We start from the raw sequence: 6,000 nt of genomic DNA on the forward strand, positions 1-6,000 counted from the left end.
GATAGATAGACAGACAGACAGATAGACACATACAAACATACATACATAGATTCATATATATATATATATCAGTAGAATATATATAATATAGAAACATATATAGAGAAATATATATATATATATATATATATATATATATATATATATATATATATATATATAGTGTGTGTGTGTGTGTGTGTGTGTGTGTGTGTGTGTGTGAAAGGAAGGTTGAGCATCTTAAAATTACTAGAATCTACTCCTCTCAAGTCTGTTTCCAGATAAAACTATTCCAGCTTGCCATTACTTAAATTAAAATCAGAGCTTGGAATAGCTAGTGATATGTTAGATATTTCCAGGCAATAATGATGACCTGTGGCTGCCATTTGTGGGGACCTTGGTGGGGAGCTAATGTGTCCACTTCAGTCTCCTTGTACTGGCCATTGGATGGCTATTGGTCTAAAAACTGGAGGATGGATGAGGGCTTGCAGCCTGTGGTTGGAATGGGATATGTGGGAGCTCTAGACCTTCTGAGCTTCTGTTCACCGGACTGTACAACAGAGATATATACTAACAACAGTCTCATTACATTATAATGAGGATTAATTTAGATCAGTCATTTCCAAACTAAATCTGCCTAGGAAATTTCTGGAGAATCTGCGGCCATACCAATGGCCCAGTGTTATCTCCAGGAACGCGGAGGTTAGAGATCTTTGTAGATGTATAAATTTGACTCTCTCCCAAGCAACATTGACCATGCTGGTCTAAACACTACTTCTGAGTATCAATGACTAAGACAATGTAACAAAGTAGGTCACCAGATCTAGAAAACAGTGAGCAGGCAATCAATGTGGTTCAGGGGTAAATTTTCCCTCATCTCTATGTCCTTTCTCCTGTCCCTTGCCTTCTCTCCAGGGTCCTTCCTGTTGAACTTCAGTTCAGAGCTCCAGCTGGCCTACTTATTTAGAATGACATTTTAGAATTCTCAAAACTAAGCATCTGTTCTATCTTCTTTAATTGTAGCAGAGTTTGTCCAGACATTATCCAGTTATCTTTATGTCAAACCCACGTCAAAGCATGCAAAAAAAAAAAGCATTCAGGACAGGAGTATTATGCAACACACATATTCCACACTCTGGATGAATAGATTACTCACCAGTAGATGATGTGTTCTAACTTGATTCCATGCTCACTCTAACCATTTTTCTATTAGTAAATTTCCACTTTCACTGAATTGTGAGTCAACAGTGACAGCTTGTTAGCACCAGCTCTCTTTACTATCTACCAAAAATAAAAGACATCTCTTGTTCCTTTCTAACACCCATTATGAGCAGTTGTGTGTGAAAAAGCCTGAGAAGCAAGAAACATGCATAAAATAAGCTTAAAGCCCTTTTAGTCTTTGCTTGATTCTTCGATGACAATGCATCCTTTCCTTCATCAGAATTAAATCAATTGTTCTTATAAACAATTCCAAGACTGTACTTGTGTACATACTTGCACTTGTATATCTTCACTTTCATATCTCTGCTATTCATAAAGCTTTATAGAGGCAGATTTAGCATCTATGTATCCACCTCAAGATTAAAACAAAATTAATACTGAATGCACACAACTATGTCTCTGTGACCAGCTTATTATAAAGCTAAACTGGACATTCTTTTTCTAATGGTTAAAATCTACACATACTGTTTACTCAGAAAAAGAATGCCATATGACTTCTAAAAACTGACCATAATATTTGAGCACATAAGCATTTCATGTGAAATTCCTTTAAAAGTGAAAAGCAATATTTGTTGAAGGCTGAAAATCAGAGTATATAGGGAAAATAAAATCTAAAACTATGGTTTTGCTATTGTTATGAATTGTAATACAGATATCTGTGTTTCCCAATGGTCTTAGGTGACCCCTATGAAAGGGTCATTTGACCACCAAAGAGGTCACAATTCACAGGATGGGAACCACTACTCTAAAACCATACCCAAAATGACTACCTCAAAGAAGACCACTGAACCCTACAGAGACATAGCCAGTGCCCAAGCTGCCTCCCACTACTCTATAAACAAACCAAACTTACGGATTTATAATTATTTTCATTACCCTAATATTATGATAATTTCCCATAGTAATAAATGAATTTTCTCCAGTAGAGTGATCTACTGTTTGAAATCTCTACTCTTTGCTTAACCAACTGGGACTGCTTGTGGCTTTATTGAATAAGGGCTACAATGAATATTCCTGGAGCATAGCCACGTATTCCTACATCCTTACACAAGCTATATCCTTAGGGAAACTTTCTCTATGGACTAGCAATATTGAAACACAACCATATTTTAAAGCTTCTGTTTTATATTGCCACGTTGATCTTCAGAAAGGTTGGTCTAAGTTAGCTGCTGGCCACAACTCATAATTCCAAAACTTCCCCTCTGATCGCGTACATTTTATTCTTGGCTACTTGAAGATATTTTTCTGGCCAAAGTATCTAGTATTGTTCTACTTACGAACACACACACACACCAACAAGATTAAAGACTGGGCCAACAAAATTTATAAAGTTTTTTTAAAATTCCATTTCAACACTCCACCAATACTCTCTATTGCTGCCTCATTCTGACCATCATTTTGAGCAATAGTATTATTTTCACAAAGAGCTGCATGTTTTTCTGAATCATTCCTATGCATCAAAATGCCTCCCCCAAGAGCTCTCTAAGAAGAGTGTCTATATTATCCTCTTGGGTAAGGGTAAGATGAAAGCACATCACACAAAAGGTAAAAGAATTGGGATTTGAACTCAGATATTCAATTTCTTCAAAATAAGGAAAAAGAAACAAGGCAACAAGAGAAAGAAGACAGAATGCAATGTTGAAGGACAGGTTCAACATGCTAAATGAATAATTCTCATCACATCAGATACAATAAAAAGAATAAGTGTACTCTACAGTTTTTCTCCTAAGATAGAGAAGACCTGGGCTTGTATAATTCACAGTAGACTGGAACACAGCCCCACCAGTTCTGGAAGTACTATGTAAGAGTCTGGAAAGAAAGAAACCCAGACCTACTAAAAGTCTGTGTCAAATAAATTATTACAGGAGCCCCAGCCAGAAAGCAGAGCTGCCCATGTTCTTTCCCCACCAATTGACAACTCAAAGTAGGCAAACTAAACCTTTAAAGGTTCCAAAAGACAAAACTTTCTTTCTTGACCATTTATATGCTTTCAGAGTCCAAAATAAAACAAAGCTGTACAACTTTTTAAAAAATCAGACAAAGATTATATCTACTGCCAAATCCCATAAGGCTACTCATTGGTCCTGATTCGGAAAGGACACAGTGTGTCAATACAAGTGTTGCTAACCTTTGGGAAGCTGAGTATGTTCCTGGCGGAAGCCCTTCCTACAAAAAACAAATGAGTGTTTATCCCCATGTTGACATTTTATTGAATTTTATGATGCCCAAGATTTGGAATAAGCTGATGAGTCAGAATAACATAGGGCGTTATCAGTCCTTTGTAAGGAGACCAGTGTGGAAATCACAGATGCTCTATTCTCTCGTCATGGTTTCTTCCTCCTATCCACTGCATTTGTAGACATAATTTCCCCTTGATGTACTAGGTCCTATTATAGTGTGTGTGTGTGTGTGTGTGTGTGTGTGTGTGTGTGTGTGTGTGTGTAACAGAACTTGGCTTTCTAAACTGAATCATATCTACCATTTTCTGTCATTACAAAATTTCAGCATTTACTTGATCTGGGAAGACAATGAGATTAGGTAAGGAGATCAAGAGGAAATACAAATCATGGGATTTTTTTGTTGTGGCTGTTATTGATAGTTACTGTTTGTTTCATTTGTTTGTTTTACCAGTTTAATTATGGCTTGGGTTTCTTCAGAGCTTTCTTTCTTAGGCTTGATGACAGAATATGAGCACTTGACTAAGAATCCTTGACAAGACAGAAGATGATTTTCCTGTGACTCCATATTGATGCATGGGAAGAAATACTGCCAACCACTGCTCCCATGTTCCTTGTGAATGGGGTGGAGAATATTTGTTTTATGTTCTTTGAAGCAGGTAGATTGTTCTAAATTTTGTTCTTGATACAGCTTCCTTTTCCTCTCTTTGTCTGGTTCTTTAGCAGCTTCTTTTAAAAAAAATATTTGTGGTTTAATTTTCCTATCATGTTTTCAAGAGCTAGTAAAACACTGAAGTACACAGAAGATGTAAACCAGATGTCTGGTTAAGACCAGGCAAAAGCATGCAATCACCTATATTTTCTGCTATAAATCCTTTGTTTCCTGGTTTGGTTTTGTTTTTTGTTTCTTTTTTTTTTTTTCACCCATAGATAAAGAACCAACAACAATAGCTCTGGATGGTGAAAAGAAAAGTGGGCAGCAGGTTCTAATAGGCTTCCTTTTAGAATCCAGCTGCTATTACTATAAAGCCTTATCCCAAAGGAGACAATAATAGTTAAAGTTCGTGTTAGCCATCCTGAGTTACTTGGTAAATGACTAAGAAAATAAAAAGCATACTGAACTGTTGTGGTGACTATTCTGTATCCATAGACAACCAAATCACAGTGTAAGCCAATCATTTTCCTGTGCATGTTACTTGTCTGTGGTTCTTGTCACAGTTCCCAATAACAACAAAATAGACCATTGTTACTATTCAAACTCTACAGTTAATGCAATAATCCTACTCGTGTTTGTTGGATGCTCCAGCTCCTCTGAGTTGTCCAAGAGCATGCTTATGAAATACAGGGATAGATCACTATTCCAGAAAAGTTTAAAGAATAGCTAACCCATTAGATTTATATAGGCTTCACTGAAACTTGATCTTGTAACCATGAGACTATGTGCATGAAACTTACACATGTCTAAGTACCGGCCTCCTTCCTGGGGATAATAGCATAATAAATAATTTATGCTATTAAATAACAATTATGCTGTTATTATGTTTCTTAGAATATGGACACATGTTCCTTAGTATTATATTCATAAAGTGAATAAGATTGTTTTGTGAATGAAAAGAAAGTAATATAAATCAATGTAATGAATAATCGTCATCACTACCCAAAAGGACCATTTATTCCCATTCCCAAATGGGGCAGCCCAAGTGTAGTCTGTGACACTCCCTCTCCAGCACTTGACACCTGGAGGATATGATTTGAGAACAGACATTGATATGATAATTAGATTCCTATCTCTTCGTGAAAATGCTTTGAGTGTCAACAGATACAGCCTCATATTGCTGATATTAGTATTATTAGACATAGCAGGGAGAGAAAGATCAAAAGTGTATAGTTTCAGAATTCCAAAATGTTGTAGTAATCTCAAGGAATAGGTAAAGATAAATTCTAATCAGCAAAATTTTGAAAAGAACCATAATCATATTAGTCAAGCATGAGTAAAAAATATGACTTCTTTACTGTGCATGTTAAAGAAAGCAGTATTATTTCATAGTAGAACATTACTTCCTTGCCTATCTTTTAAACCAAAGTACCTACTTAAAGTTTATTCAGAATTAAATAAAAAGCAGGCCATACAACAGTCTTCAAATCAACGCCTGTAGCACATGACCTGTAATAGAATACATCTCACTGTAAATAAAAAATTAATTTATTACAACATAACCAAGGAACAAACAGGGTCCAGGGTTCTTGTGTCTTTCAGCAAGTATCTTTATATGAGAGGGCTGAATAGCCGCATGAACTTAGGATTTCAAACTTCTCAACAGATTCTGAGCTCCCCTGGTTATAAAATTGTTCATCAGTGTTTCCATGAAGGGCAGTCCAGAGCAGGAACACTTAAACCCTGGGTAATGGTGGTACTAAGACAATGTACACGGTGTGCTTTCTTTGACCACACCTCAAGTTTCTATACATTATTTACAAAGGGAGACTTGGTCAAACTTTTCCAAAAATGTGTGTGCTTGAACTAATCATTTAAACCAGTAAGGTATTAATTTCTGTTGCAGGAATAAGAGGACTAATTCCAAAGGCTTAAAAGAACTCTTGCCATTCCCCTTCCAAAATGGAC

This window comes from Micromys minutus (genome assembly GCF_963924665.1).
Source record: "Micromys minutus genome assembly, chromosome: 21".
In the NCBI taxonomy this organism is placed as follows: Eukaryota; Metazoa; Chordata; class Mammalia; order Rodentia; family Muridae; genus Micromys; species Micromys minutus.